Genomic DNA, 16414 nt, shown 5'->3' with positions numbered 1-16414 from the left:
TGTGAATGTGGTAGGAACTTCAGAAATAAGTGAATTGGATAGGGGGAGACCTGGCTTCAGGTCCTGATTTTGTGACTCTTGAGTGAGTCCCCTTTGCCACCTGGTCCTAGGTTTTCTTATCTGTATGATGGCCTTAAAGGACCAAACAAGCTCCATTAGTGGGATTCCAGGGCTTAGGGCTTGACTAGCCTGGTCCCCAGGCCATGGTCTCTAGGTCTCTTCTGCTCAACAGTCATCCCCACTGGCCCCCCACTTAGTCAACCTCTACCCTCATGGTTACATAGCTACCTGTAGCTCATTAAGCATCTTTACAAGTATCTTTTCCTTTGATCCTCCCAGAACCCCTGTGAGAGATTTTATCATTCCCATTTTATTTTTTTAAGATGTTATTTTTATACCCACTGTATACCCAACGGTGGGGCTTGAACTCATAACTCCAAGATCAAGAGTCTCATGCTCCGACTAAACCTGCCAGGCACCGTTTATTATTCCCATTTTAAAGTTGACTAAACTGAGCCTCAGAAAGTGGCATCCCTTGCCTGGGGAGGGTGGTGGAAGCCCTGCTCTGATTCTGGGGCCTGGGCTTCCCTGCTGTTGTCTTGGCATCCAGCACATGGTAGGCTCACCGTAGTATTTGTTGAGAATGAATGAGTAGATTCCCTGCATTTGAATCCCTTCTTCTTCAGAAGAAAAGGGGAGGGGCGCCTAGATGGCTCAGTTAAGCGTCCAACTCTTCGTTTCAGCTCAGGCCGTGATTTCACCGTTAGTGAGTTTGAGCCCTGCACCAGGCTTCGCGCTGGTAGTGCAGGGCCTGCTTGGGATTCTCTCTCTCTGTGTCTCTGTCTCTCTCTCTCTCTGCCCCTCCCCTGTTCATGCTCTCTCTCTCTAAAATAAATAAACTTAAAAAAAAGGGGGGGGGGGGCGGGAGCATGATATCAAAAGCAAAAAGAAAAAACAGAACTCACGTTGCTGGAATACTCATTTAAGCCTCCCTCCTGCGGGAGTCCTGCCTCCATTCTGTACATGAGGGAACTGAGACCCTGGAGAAGTCAAGTCACTCTCTTGAGGTCACACAGCAAGGACTAGGAGAGCCAGGATTTCCACGCAACCCCCAGAGCTTACGATCCCTCTTCAGACTGCTTTTCCAAGAGCCTGTGACTTGCAGGTGTAGCTCTTAAAAGAGGCCGGCAGATGTGGACCAGCTGGGCCATTTAAAGAGTTCAACGATGTTAAATATTTAGTGACAGGTTGATGACTATGGCCCACAGGGGGCTGAGAGGGGAAATCCAGGCAGGTGGATGCCGTACATGCTGGGCCCTGGGCCAGCGAGGTGAGGAGGGCTGTTCTTGGACTTGTGTCTCTGGGTGTCCTAGCAGGGCAGGAGAAAACAGGACCGGGGAGATGGTGTGGCCGCATGGGAGCAGCTCCCTGTTGGCTGAAACGTGACAGTGCTGGAGGCCATGCTGTGCCCTCACTTAATTAGCAGGTGTCATTGCCAAGGCACATGGGTCTATGCTGGGGTTTCACGGAATTTCAACATCAGCCACCCAGCTGCTCTCTTCTCATCTGGGTTGGGCTCCCCATCCTCCTGGATGCTGAAGTAGACCAGCAGCTCAGAGATCCTGGGGCTACGGGGCTGCCTGCCGGAGCTCCAGTTTTGTGTTTTAATAACAACAACAGGAATAATCATAAATGTAGGTATCTGTGAGAAAAAAGGTGTAAAATGGCATCCACCAGAAACAGTGGATATCACTAGGGGGCAGGATTCAGGGTGATTTGAATTTTTATTTCCCTCCAGGTTTTTGAATTTATGATGGTCGTGGTTGCTTGTGTAATTAACAAAAAAATAAGGCATTGGTTCGTTAATCATAACCTGCACTTCCATCGTGCCTTAGGCTTTATGAGGTACTTTCAATGCATGAATGGCTTTCAACCTTGGCTGCAGGTCTGGATCACCTAGAGAAATTTTTTTAAATCCTGATGCTTGATCCCGGAGACAGGTTCTGATGTAGGTGGTCAGGGGTGGGGTCTGGGCATCTGTATTCTTTCCCATTTTTGGTAGTTTATCTCTTTAATTAAAAAATTTTGGGGGCACCTGGGGGGCTCAGTCGGTTAAGTGTCCGACTTCGGCTCAGGTCATGATCTCGTGATTCATGGGTTCGAGCCCCACATCGGATGGGCTCTGTGCTGACAGCTCAGAGCCTGGAGCCTGCTTCAGATTCTGTGCCTCCCCTCTCTCTCTCTCTGCTCCTCTCTTGCTCACGCTCTGTCTCTCTCAAAAATAAATAAACATTGAGGGGCGCCTGGCTGGCTTAGTCGGTTGAGCATCTGACTTCAGCTCAGGTCATGATCTCGCGGTCCGTGAGTTCGAGCCCCGCGTCGGGCTCTGTGCTGACAGCTCAGAGCCTGGAGCCTGCTTTGGATTCTGTGTCTCCCTCTCTCTCTGCCCCTCCCCCGTTCATGCTCTGTCTCTCTCTCTGTCTCAAAAATAAATAAAACATTAAAAAAATAAATAAATAAATAAATAAATAAACATTGAAAAAAAAGTTTTGGGGTGCCTGGGTGGCTCAGTGGGTTGAATGTCCTATGCTGAGTTCAGCTCAGGTCATGATCCAAGGGTCGTGGGACTGAGCCCAGATTCAGGCTCCACACTGAGCATGAAGCCTGCTTGGGATTCTCTCCCTCTCTCCCTCTCTCCCTCTCTCCCTCTCTCCCTCTCTCCCTCTCTCCCTCTCTCCCTCTCTCCCTCTCACATTTTCACTGTCTCTCTAAAAAAAAAAAAAAAGTATCAAATTAAAAAATAAAAATAAATTTCAAAAATTTTTTTAATGTTTATTTATTTTTGAGAAAGTAAGCACAAGCAGGGGAGGGGCGAGGGGGGGAGGGACAGAGGATCTGAAGTGGGTTCCATGCTGACAGCTGAGAGCCCAATGTGGGGGCTCAAACTCACAAACTGTAAGATCATGACCTGAACCTAAATCAGAGGCTCAACAGACTAAGCCACCCAGGTGCCCCTAAATTCAAAAAGTATTAATTGACATATGGTTGATACATAATATCATGTTAGTTTCAGGTGTATAACACAGATCCAATATGTAACGAAATGTATATGTAACGAAATGCTCACCACCATGAGTGTAGTCCCCATCTTCGCCAAAGTTATTACAATATTATTGACTGTATTCCCTTTGCTGTACTTGTCATCCCTGTGACTTATTTAACTGGAAGCTTATCTGTACTTTTCATACACTTTAGAATAGTTTTCGATTCACAGAAAAATGCAAAGATAGTACAGAGAGTTCCTTCTGCTTTATAGTCCTTTTTCCGTTACTAACATCTTATGTTCATTAGGTACTTCTGTAGGACAGAAGTCTCACGGGGTTGAGTTCAAGGAGTCAAGTTCAAGCTCCCGACGGGGCTACATTTCCGGAGGCTCCAGGGAAGAATGGGTATCTTTGCCTTCTTCAGGCTTCTGGAGGCTGCCACGTTCCTGGGCTTTCTTTTGTCTTCACAGCCCACAGCCTAGCATCTCCTTCTGCCCATTCTTCGCCAGCCGCATCTGCTCGGCCTCAGCTGGGGAATCTTCCCCACTTTTAAGGATTCATGTGCCCACCTGGATGATTCAGGATAACCTTCCCATCCCAAGGTTTTTAACCTTAACCACCTCTGCAAAGCCCCTTCTTCCACGTAGCCAAGGTAACCTGTTAGGGGGTGGAGATCTTTGGAGGTCAGTATTCCACCCACCACAGGAGGAAAGGGGGACACTTTTAATTATTGTCATTCAATTTCATTTGGCCTTGCTTTTTGTTTTTACCACCCTCCCCCCCCCCCCCAATAGTACATCACTACCACATCTCTTATCCTTCTAAGCCCTCCTGGCCTCTGCTTGCCTCCTTCCTCCCAGTTTGGAGGTCATCACCCTGAGAGAAACCTGCACAGGTAAGTCTCCCCTCTTCAGATGCATGGCCAGGACCTTCCATTACCATGGATGCTCTATTTGTCAATCAGGTGAGCTCATCAGACCCTATTCGAACAGACCTGTTCCTATGTGCAGAGGAAGCTGAAAAATGGAATTCTGTTCCAGAACCTCCCATTCAAGTCGTTCAGCTTGCTTCCACCTGCTGGAATACATTTGTCTGATGGAACAGCACTAACTTTTTTTTTTTTTTTTTGGTATTCCTTTTATTTTTCAAGGCCAGCCCTGTATGAAGGAAGCAGCCTCTGTGTAGCTCTGAATCATTTCGTGTCACTGAGCTTTAATTTTCCTATCTGTGAAATAGGGATGATAGTACGAATTTGTTATTGACAGCTGTCTTAGCCCAGGGCCAGCACATTGTGGGAACTTGATAAATGATACCTGTTGGTGTCATAGTTGCCCTGATACAATTTTATGCATAGCGCCTGCCTCTGTAAGTGCTGGGTTCATTTCCCCCCTCCTAAAGGAAGGCGCTGGGAAATTGTTACTTATTTGCATACGAGCGGTTGATAAACTCCCTACCATTCCCCCCAGTTTCCCTGCTCAAGCTACACCCTGATTGGGGTTGGGGTATTGCCTTCTCTCTGTGGTTCAGGAGGAAATCCTGATTTGTCTGACCCAACTACGGTGGACCCACACCCTTGTGGGGGAGAGGGGGTGGGGCCCAGTTCTAACCAAAGACACTTCAGGGGATGTCTGCTGGGGGTGGGGGTGGGGCAACTCCTGGGTGCTGTTATATGTGCAAGAGACCTGTGGTACCGCTGCAGCCATAACCCCAGCAGGAGCATGCCACCGACACAGCTGACCGTGACCATCACAGGGCAGGAAGAGAGAAGGGTCGCTGCTTGATGGCGATGTCAGAAACAGAATCCACCCATCCCACGGGCCCCAATCCCAGAGCTTGGTTCTTCCTTTCTTTTTCTTTTCTTTTCTTTTCTTTTCTTTTCTTTTCTTTTCTTTTCTCTTCTTTTCTTTCTTTCTTTCTTTCTTTCTTTTTCTTTCTTCTTTTTTTCTTTTAAGATCTTTCTTTTTATTACTATTTTATAGTAAAAAAAAAAAAAAACAAAACAAAAAAAACCACATAACTTGATATCTACCCCCTTAACAAAGCTTTAACTATATGGTACAGAATTGTTGATGGATAAAGAAGATGTGATTATATACGTACAATGGGACTCCTTTTACAGGATAAAATAGTCTTCTTGCTTTATGTCATTTTTCAGTTACCAGGAAACATTCCCATCGACAGACTTTTCTAGAGCAGCATCACTCACAGTGCAGTATGTATGTGTATATACATATGGATAACATTTGGGGAGGAGGGCATTAAAATACACTTATAAAATCAACCACGTTAAACATTTTAAAAATGTATTTATTTTTGTTTTAGAGCATGTGTGCAGGTGGGGGAGACGGACAGAGGGAGAGAGAGACTCCCAAGCAGGCTGCAGGCTCAGCAAGGAGCCCGACATAGGGTTCAGTCTCACCAACCATGAGATCATGACCTGAGCCAAAACCAAGAGTCAGACACTCAACTGACTGAGCCTCTGAGGCACCCCAATTTTAACCGTTTTTAAGTGTGCAATTCAGTGGCATTAAGCACACTCACAATGTTGTGCAGCCGCTCAGTGTGTGTTTCAACTATTATCTAATATACAAAACCAGGTCATGGAAAATAATAATGATGATGATGATAATAATAATAATAATAATAATAATAATAATAATAATAATAACACCCACGGCACATACCACACTGGAGGCGGGGATGGTTTTTTCATGGTCAAGGTATTGCTGGCCAAAAAAGACACTAGAAAACAAAATATTCAAACACCCCTTTCCCCAGGCAGGTTGGCAGTTTGCTGTGGCCCACACACAGGAGCCAGTGCTGAAAGAATGCCCCCCCAACTCCCAGGGGTGCAGGAGGGGCCTAGAATAGAACTTGAATCATTCAGACTGCTTGCCTTTGCCAGGGCTGAATTTCAGAAGACACGCCCGCACCCTGTGCAAACAGCAGGCTTCCTGGAAAACAATGCGATGTGCGAGACCTTCAGTTTTAGAATCGGCCTGTAATTCTTGATCCACGACAGCAGCTGGAGAACCGATGTCAGAGGTTCCCCCCACATCCCCACCCCAGTTCTCCCTGGGCGGGGGTGGGTGGGGGCCCCAAGACCACAGTTGAAGAACCACCTGACCCAGCTTGGTGGAGCTCACCCTTGACTTTACACAGAGAAGGGGAGGACGTACCCAAATGGGGCAAGTGGCAGAGTCAGTGTGTCTTGTGAGAGCAGCTGGTGGCCTCAGCGAGCCGAGACAGAAACAAGCTGCAGAGAAGGGGAGAGAGACTCAGCCAGTACCTGCGTGGCACTTATTGAACATCTATTGTCCTCTGAGCCTCTGTGATCTCTCTTCTCACGGTGTCTCCAGGAAGAATGGGTTATCGCAACCCCACACTTCAGATGGGGACACTGAGGCTCAGTGTGGTTGGGCAGAGGATGCTCATGGCCAGTGTCGTGAGTCGGGGTCCCCATCCCAAAGTCCACACCGGTTCCATTCTGCTGGGCTGTCAGATGTGGGCATGGCCCACTGAGATGGGGCATCAAGCCAGCTTTTCCATGGCTTTCCTGGACATGGGCACCCAGGGGCCATCCCTGGACGGTAGAGAGCTTCCACTTCCTAAGTTACCAAGTTCAGGGTGATTGGAGGATGGTGTGAGAGCAACTCCCTTCTCTGCTCAACTTTGAGCCTTCCTGGGCTCCCCCTTTCCCTCTACATGAAGTCCACACCTTGAACAAGTCACTGGACCCAACGTTGGCTGTTGGCCAACCTCGCCTGCCATATTGGCCTTTCCTTTAAGCCCTGTGGCCTGCATTTCTGCCATGCTGTGCCCTCTGCCTGGAAGGCTCTGCCCTACTTCTAACTCTTCCTCATCCTTCAGATCTTGTAAATGCCACTTCCTGTGGGAAGCCCTCCCTGATCTTCTCTAATGACATCAAGTTGCCTGGCCTCAGGACACCCTGCATTTTCCCCATAGCGTTCACTGCAGTGTGAAATGATTGTTAAACATTCATAACCTGGGGCGCCTAAGTGGTTAAGTTGGTCACTTAAGTCGGCGACTGAGTGGCTCAGTCGGTGAAGCATCCGACTTTGGCTCAGGTCATGATCTCACGGTCCGTGGGTTCGAGCCCCTCGTCAGGCTCCGTGCTGACAGCTCGGAGCCTGGAGCCTGTTTCAAATTCTGTGTGTGTGTCTCTCTCTGCTCTGTCTCTATCTCTCAGAAATAAATAAATGTTGAAAAAATTTTTAATTAATAACCTGCCCACACCAAACTGAACTCCATGAGAATAGGGACTTGCTGCCTTGCTCCTGCTGTGTGTCCCAGTCTCTGCCAGACTGATCCGTACCTTGTAGCTGCTTAATAAATACTTGATGAGTGAGTGAGTGAGTGAAACTCCGGCCAGGGGGGTACTAACTTAAGCACACAAGTAGTCAGGGGCATGAAGGCATGAGCGGGAAGGCCATGCCTTTGCCAGAGAGGTGTGTCCCTAAACTTGGGCCGTGTGCCAGGACTGGTTCCTGAAAATTAGTGCTATCTCAGCTGAGCAAGCGCCTGGGGTGTTCCCAGACTCCTCTGCTGCATTTAGAGCGCCTTTGTCCCTGGGAAAGCTTCAGCCCTTGGACTGTCTCCTCATGTGTGTCTCTTGAGGACAATAAAGTTCTCCCATTACTGGCTTGGGGCAGCAGGAGAGAGGAACACCCACCCACCCCCAAAGCCACTATTGGAATTAGAAGGGTGATGGGATGCCTGGGTGGCTCAGTCAGTTGAGCGTCCGACTTTGGCTCAGGTCATGATCTCGCGGTCCGTGAGTTCGAGCCCCGCGTCAGGGTCTGGGCTGACGGCTCAGAGCCTGGAGCCTGCTTCCCACTCTGTGTCTCCCTCTCTCTCTGCCCCTCCCTGCTTGCGCGCTCTCTCTTTTTCTCTGAAAAATAAATAAACATTTAAAAAATTAAAAAAAAAAAAAGAAAAAAGAACTGAGATCCTTCCCTGCTTGGACATAATAAGCAGCCAGTGGCGAGAGCTGACCTAGACTGGACTTATCTTACCTTATCTTCACTGGGGACCCACAGACTGTGTGTCTTTTTCGTTCACTTCTTACGCCCTCTGTTATCTTGTTTGTTGTGCAACTTCTCTCCTGCTCCGTGTGCCCTGTGAGAAGCCAAGTGAATCACGTGGTGAAATGTCATTGAACTTGGAATCCTGAACCTGCTTTATAATTACGTTAGCCTTGCTCTATGACAGAAGAAAGCCGATGCTGTGGAAAGACACAACTCGTGCGTGCACCTTCATAGCGTGCTCAGGGCAAAGGGGCCTCGAGTTATGGTGCCAGACCTACTCACCTAACAGTCAGCAGGAAATGAGGCTCAAAAAAGGGACATCAAGGGGCGCCTGGGTGGCTCAGTCAAGCATCCGGTTTCAACTCAGGTCATGATCTTGCGGTTCGTGAGTTCAAGCCCCGTATCAGGTTCTGTGCTGACAGCTCAGAGCCTGGAGCCTGCTTCAGATTTTGTGTTTCCCTCTCTGCTCCTCCCCCGCCTCAAAAATAAACATTAATTTTTTTTTTTTTTTAAAATAGGGACATCCATCAAGTCTTGAAACCAATCAACAGAGTTGGAACCAGATCCTGGGTCCCCTGACAGGTGGGCCTGGGTGCTTTCTACCTCACCGGGCTCCCAGCGTTACCCAGAATTTCTGAGAGCTGGGGAGGGCATGTCGATCATCAGCAACATCATCTTGGGCATCCCCACATGACTTGTGTCAAGTGCCAACCTGTGTCCTGGGTGAATCTTTAAATATGCCATCTCCTTGGGGCACCTGGGTGGCTCAGTCGGTTGAGCATCAGACGGTGGCTCAGGTCATGATCTTGCCAGTCCCGAGTTCGAGCCCCACGTTGGGCTCTGTGCTAACAGCTCAGAGCCTGAAGCCTGCTTCGGATTCTGTGTCTCCCTCTCTCTCTGCCCCTCCCTTGCTCATGCTCTGTCTCTCTGTCTCTCTGTCTCTCTCTCAAAAATAAACATTAAAAATTTTTTTTAAATATACTATCTCCTTGAATACTGTCCTCAACACTTTGAAGGAGGTGCTCTTAGGATCCCCATTTCACAGATGAGGAAACTGAGGCTCAGAGAGGTTATGTCATTTGTTCAACATCACACAGGTAGAAGCAGGGTTTGATCCCATGTCTGTCCGACTCCAGAACCTGTGCTCCTCTCGGTTCCCTTATGTCCTCATCCTCAGATGGCTTAGATTCAGTGTGTGATTCATTGTCAACAACAATACAAGTTTCTGTGAGCTCCTGGACGGGGTGCCATCTTGGCGCCCACAAATCCCTAGCAGAGCCTGGCCCCCGGGAGAAGCTTAAGAAGTGATTGTGGAGTTGAGAGGCGCCTGGGTGGCTCAGTCCGGTAAGCGTTCGACTCTTGGTTTCCACTCGGGTCATGATCTTGTGGTTTATGAGCTCAAACCCTGCATCAGGCTCTGTGCTGATAGTGCAGAGGCTGCTTGGGATTCTCTCTCTCCCTCTCTCTCTGCCCCTCCCCTGCTCACTCTCTATCTCTTTCTCTCAAAAACAAACATTTTTAAAAAGTGATTGTGGAGTTGAATGGAATGAAGAAGACCAGCTTTCACTTTTTCTATTTCTCCCACTGAATAACAGTGGTAATTAGCCATGACGTTGTGTTAGGTCAGGCACACAGTGGCTGGGTCTCCTTTCAGCATGTTCCCCGGAGCCCCCCTCCCCCCCCCCGCCTCCTCCCTGCTGCAGGGGCGCAAGGATGATGTGGTATTCCTCCCTTTCCTCTACTCTGTGCTGTTTAAGTGCCCCAAATGCTATTTTCATCCGGAAACTGAAAAAATGTTCAAATATTTAGCTGCAGTGCGCTGTGCCGTTTTCCCGGGATGGCAGCGAGTGGGCCTGCTGGCGGGTGTCGCCTTTGCGTTAATTAGGGAAAAGCAGCAGACGGGCCCTGGAAACAGCAAGGCGGGTTGGCATGGCGGCTCTTTCACACCCAGAGGAGTTGGCTCAACAAAGCCCATTTGGCACATTTAATCCTGCTGAAAACCTGGCAGTTGGAGAGGTGACATCACTGGAATCAATTACCCCCACAACTGCCAGTCCTGGGTAGAAATAACTCAAGAAATCAATTCATAATAACCACGCCATTCATCGAGGGCCGCCTGCCTGCCAACCTCCCGACTGCCTGATTTACATTAACCCTTTCAACCTCACGTCAGCCCTGAGAGGTAGTGGCCGTTATTCCTATCCTCTTTTTACTGATGGGATTGTAGGGGCCCAGGCCGGGCCACCCCAAGATGGGCCACTTTGGCATGAGAGCTATTTAGAGTTAAAAGCCATCAAACCCCAGCAGCTTCAGGAAAAGTTCCTTACCTCCCTCTAGAACTGCCTAAAAAGACTTTAGATAGAGGACCCGCTCCGGGGAGAGGCTAGCACAAGTACGTAACTACATTAGGATGTGAACGAGGCACGGTAGACGGAGGGGGGGAGCCACTTTGATCAAAGTCCTCTCTTGCTGGAGGGGAGGTGCGTGGGGGGATGGGCGAAATGGGTGACAGGCACCAAGGAGGGCACTTGTTGGGATGAGCACTGGGTGTTACACATAAGTGATGAATCGCTAAATTCTACTCCTGAAACCATTATTACACTGTATGTTAACTCACTTGGGTTTAAATGAAAGGAAAAACAAGTCCTCTCTATGTCCCATTGTTTCCGAGTGGCCCAGAAAACATTTGTTTACCGAACAGTTACTCTTTTTCATCTTCCTGTGAATTGCATTCCTTCCCTTTGAAGTCCCAGACCCCCTGTCCCCTTCTCCTTAGTTCAGCATGACACATAGGTCTCCTTTTGCCTGTCTTTGGAACTTCCATGTCTGTGTGGATTTCCTGTACATACAAAACTAAATCTGATTTTCTCCTGTTAATCTGTCTTACATCAATTTGATTCTTGGTCCAGCTAAGACCTTGAGGGGACAGGATCTTCTTGCTCCCCAACAAGACCGCTGGGGCTTAGAGAGGGGACGTGTGGTAGGCTGAGTAATGGCCCCCAAAGAGATGGGCTCCCAATCCCTGGAACCCCTCAATCTGTCCTTATTTGGAAGAAGGGGTCTTTGCAGGTGTAATTAAGTTCAGGGTCTTGTGATGGGGGGTTTATCCTGCATTGTCTGGGTGGGCCCTAACCGCCATCACAAGCACCCTTATAGGACAGAGACGGGGAGACTGTGCAGACATGAGGGAGGCTGTGTGGAGACAGAGGCAGATGTTGGAGCCATGCATCCACAGCCAGAGGATCCCTGGAGCCCTCAGAAGCTGGGAGAGGCAAGGGACAGTTTCTCCTCTAGAGCTCTCCCAGGTCATGCCGTGCTGCGCTCACCTTGATTTTGCCCTGGTGATACAGATTTCACACTTCTGACCTCCAAAATAGAATAATTTTCTGGTTGTTTTAAATCACCGGGTTTGTGGTCCTTCGTTATATAGCAGCCACCGGAAACTCACACAGGAAATGACTTGTCCGCGGCCACCCAGCTGGAAAGTGGAGGTGTGGGGCTTTAAACACAGCAAATGCTCAAAAAACATGACCTGTGATTATTACGATGTTGCATGTGGGAAGGCTGAGTCGTAGGATAAAATGTCAGAAAGACCATGAATTTGGCCTACTTTGTCCATCCCAACAGATGGCGTTGGGGAGAGACAGTTTGAGTAACCAGGATTTGATGACTCAGTTTGGGAAGAAGCTATTAACAGCGCTGGGTGGGGCTGGCTCAGGAAAATGATGAAATGTTGTTGGGTGAACACCTCACCCCGACTGAGTCAGTTCCAACCATGAGAGTCAACTCTGCTGGCCAAGCTGGTCTTGCAGTTCGGCTTGAGAGGGGTTTGCAACCAATAGAGCCAGCAGGATGGCCCAACGATCCAAAAAGATGAGATGGTTCCTCTGTGTCTGGCCATATTTCCCCCATAACACTTTATTTATTGATGATTTCATCCTCTGTTTCTCTGTGGTCCAGAGTAAACACTCAACACGTACTTATTGAATGTGTGAATGTCTGCCCCACCGCAGGACGCTAAGGCCAGCTTGCCAAAGGCTTATTTCGCTCCTCCCCTGTTCCTTCCATATCTCCTTCTTTCCCCTCCCTTCTGATCTTGAACAGTTCAATCCAAGAACCATTGGAGCGGTGGGGGGGAGTCCCAGCAAGGTAAGCATCAGTAGCAGGGGAATGGGGAGAGGGTGTATGCTGGTCCCAGAGGATGTCATAGCCCAAATGGGATGAGAAGGGTAGCCCAGCATGGGTGGCCAGAGCTCATGCGAGTGAGGAGGGCATCCTCGTGGAAAGGCAGCCGAGCTTGAGCAGGCCGTAAAGGGCATCCTTGTTGGGGAGAAGGAGGCATCAATAATAAGAAATTGTTGCATATGGGGGATTGGCCACATGAGTGAACACATTGAAAACAATGAGAATATACCAGGTCTCTCATGGTTGGACAAGGGAATCACCAATGTGGAAACAGGAAAATCTGGAATTGGCATTGGATCTATTAAGATGAACTCATGATTCTTTTAACTTTAAAAAAAAAAGTTTATTTTTGAGAGAGAGGGAGAGAGAGTTGGAGAGGGGCAGAGAGAGAGGGAGACACAGAATCCGAAGCAGGCTCCAGGCTCTGAGCTGTCAGCACAGAGCCCGACGTGGGGCTCGAACTCACGAACCGTGAGATCATGACCTGAGCCACCCAGGCACCCCTGACCTCATGACTTTTAATGTAGCAGAGGACCATCAAGACAAATATAGACAAGTATGGGTAGAAATGTGTGTGCATATGTGGGTTTGCACGTGTGTATAGCTCTGTCCATGGGGCGGATCTGGGAGCAGTGACACCCCAGTAACAGGAAGCACATGTAGATCTTGGTGTCTGAACACCATTCTCCATTAAAAGGAACCTGGGCTCTTTGGAGAATGGCTTCTTCCAGGCCTAGGGCAGGGAAAGGACAAAGTAAGCCTGGAATATGTTGTGCCAGAGAGTAAGCAAGTGCTTACAGAACGATGGTGACATGTCTGAAGGACACAGAAGCCAGCTGGAAGGGACCATCACAGACCCAATCTAAGCTAGTTTAGGCACCCAAATAAAGAATAACAGTAACGTGTTTGTAACTCATGGAATCATCTACCTCTGTCTGCACGGACATAAATAAATAAAAGGAAAGTTTGATCAGAGATGGGACATTTACCTGGTCTCACAGTACCTCCCTCTGAAATATCTATTTGTTTCAAGGAGGAAAAGAGCAGATGCACTACACAGTGGAGAAGCCTGGAAGGCACCACCTCATACAAGTGATCGAATTAACATCAATAGTGGGACCAACTGAAGTCACAGATTATCTATTAAGATATAATGAGAGACACAGCACATCACTTCTGTGATGGTTCGTGATGTATGGAATCCACAATCTGCATCTAATCTAAGATGCGTGGCCCAAATCTAATGAAGAGGAAACATGAAGGACACCTGGGTGGCTCAGCTGGTTAAGCATCCGACTCTAGAGTTTGGCTCAGGTCATGATCTCACAGTTCGTGAGTTCAAGCCCCACACTGGGCTCCTCACTGACAGTACAGAGCCTGCTTGGGATTCTCTCTCTCTCTCTCTCCCTCTCTCTCTCTCTCTCTCTCTCTCTCTCCCTCTGTCTCTGCCACTCCCTTCTCAATAAATAAATAAATAAAATTTAAAAAAGAGGAAACATCAAACAAACATAAACAGATAGATATTCTCCAAATAACTGCCTCTTCATAGTATCCAGGTCATGAGAGCCAAAGAAAGACTCGGGAATGTTCCAGACGGAAAAAGGCTCAAGAAACCTCATAGGACAACTAACTACAAGCAACATGAGATTCTGAACTGGACCTTTTTGCTACAAAGTTCATCATTTGGTCAAATGGTGAAACTTGAATAGATCTGAGCATTAGATGGTACTAATGTATCAGTGTTAATTTCCTGCATTGACAGAAGTACGTATAGTGATTCCACTGGAGAACATCCTTGTTGGGAGGAAATACACGTTGAAATATTTAGGGTGGTGGGGCATTGTGTCAGCGACTTATGCTCCAGTGGTTCAGGGATAAACAGCTATTTGAATTGTACTTGTAACTTCTCTGTAAATTTGAGATTGTGTCAAAAGAAAAAAAAGAAATGTTTTGTGTGGCTTACATAGGTTTTTTATTTTTATTTTTTAGGGAGGCTCCATGCCCGACACAGGTTGAACTCATGACCCTGAGATCAGGACCTGAGCTGAAATCAAGAGTCTGGTACTTAACCGACTGAGCCACCCAGATGCCCCTACATGATGTTTTTAAAAATTTTTGAATTAGCTGCCAATACCTAAAAATCAAGAGATTTTACCCCCTATTCTAGGTTTCTGACTTCTTGGGAAATCTGAAATGCTAACAATTCTGGGCAATGAGTGGCTAGGTGAACAGCCACACCGCCCTTTAGATGGGCCAGGTGACCTCTTCTCCACAGTCCCCACCACTCCTTACTGTATAAAACCTGGCCCACAGCATCCATGATGCTACAAGCCTACCCCTGGGGACCAGCCTAACCTCTATGATAAACTATGGGAATCACCCAGAGCAGGTACTTAAAACATTTGTTGGCTGGCTGGCTGGCTGGGTAGGCAAGATGGGTCGATAGATGAACTTTCAAGATACTCTATGAACCAAGAGCAATGACCTTTCTCAGCACATTAAATATATGTTCCATGGCAAGACAATTCTTATAGACTTGAATTTCTTTTTTTAATGTTTATTTATTTATTTGGTGGGGGGCGCTGAGAGAGAGGGAGAGAGAGAATCTCAAGTAGGTTCCACGCTCAGCGCAGAGCTCGATCCTACAACCGTGAGGCCACAACTTGAGCCGAAATCAAGAGGCGGACGCTCAACCAGCTGAGCCACCCAGGCACCCCTAGACCTGAATTTCTTGTAGTGGCCATAGTCTCTGGGTGGTTTGGCTGGGATGCCGCAAGTTGAGAAATCAGGGTGTTGTCTGATGCTGGAGGTCCTCGTAGTAGGTTGTGATCTCTCTGTGGAATTGATGGAGGTGTCTGAAAGGTGGGTGGGGTACTGGCACTGGGTCAGGGTGCTGGGTAGGATGGTGAGGCTTCAAGGAGATGGTATCTTAAGATGCCTGAGGTGGGGAGGTTGGGTGGGGTGGGAACAAGCCAAGGTTGATGACTTGGGTTCCTATCAGTGAGAGATCTGACTTGATGGGGCATGTCAAGATCTGTGTCATGAGCAAGAATGATGATAGCTTTGTCTCCCTCAGACAGACCCCCTCACTTCCCAACTGCACTTGGGTTATAGCCTTGATGTGGAACAGTCTCTCTCTTCTCCCCTCTGCCTCCTGAAAGACTAAATTAAGAATATTTCATATAGTTTAGCAATGATTTTTCCGGCACTAGTGATTTCGCATTGCCCTTAACATGAAGTCCAAACTCTGTATCACCCCCTACCTAACCCAACATGCCCCTGCTCACCTGCCTTAGCTAAATAAACTCCTATCTCTCCACTCTCATACCTCCCCCCCCCAGCTCCCCCCCCCCCCCCCCCCCCCCGCCGGTTGCTTGCACACACCTAAGCTCTTTGTCACCTTAAGGCTTTTGCACATGCTCCAGCCACTCTGGCTGTCTGCTAATACTCCTTCAGATCTCAGCTCTTCATAGATATTTATTGCCCAAACCTCCTACATCCTATCTCCCTTATTCTGCTGTTTTATTTTCTTCATTTATAGTCATTAGTGTCCGAAATTGTCTTACTTGTGTATCGTATTGTATTGTCTCCCAAACTAGAAAGCCAGCATCACAAGAGCAGGAATTTTGCTGTACTGTTCACACCTTTTATCCACAATTCCTACCTAGCACCGTGCACGGCACAGACTGGGCACAAGTAAATATTAATTCCAGAATGAATGAGAAGCTCTCAACAACTGTGTGCTAGATTTTTTGGGAGAAGATGGGTGTTGGGTTTTAGGACACAAGGATCTAGGTGGGTTGTGGCTGATGTGAATTGTGCTCCAAGTGGTGACAAGCATGTATCCTGGGCTATTGGTCTGAGGTTAGGTTTGGGGAAACAAGTGTTCAGTCTGATGGTGGTTGAGTTGGATGGTAAACTGGGCCAGGTCCCTTAGGTAACATCAGACCGTTCAGGTCAGACAGGACCCCAGATTTCAGGAAACGGAAGTCTTAGCTAGGCATGGCCGAGTTAAACTTGTGACTTGAGCAGCGTCCAACAGGTGAAAGATCATTGAAGAACAGTCAAACGTCCCCATTGGTTGCAGCTAAAGAGAACTGCGACCCGAACAGCGTCCAACAGGTTGCTTGGGGCTGT

The sequence above is a fragment of the Panthera onca genome, chromosome D3, assembly GCF_046562875.1.
Source record: "Panthera onca isolate mPanOnc1 chromosome D3, mPanOnc1 haplotype 2, whole genome shotgun sequence".
Classification (NCBI taxonomy): domain Eukaryota; kingdom Metazoa; phylum Chordata; class Mammalia; order Carnivora; family Felidae; genus Panthera; species Panthera onca.
The sequence above is the reverse complement of the archived record's forward strand: the minus strand, read 5'-3'. Positions refer to the sequence as shown.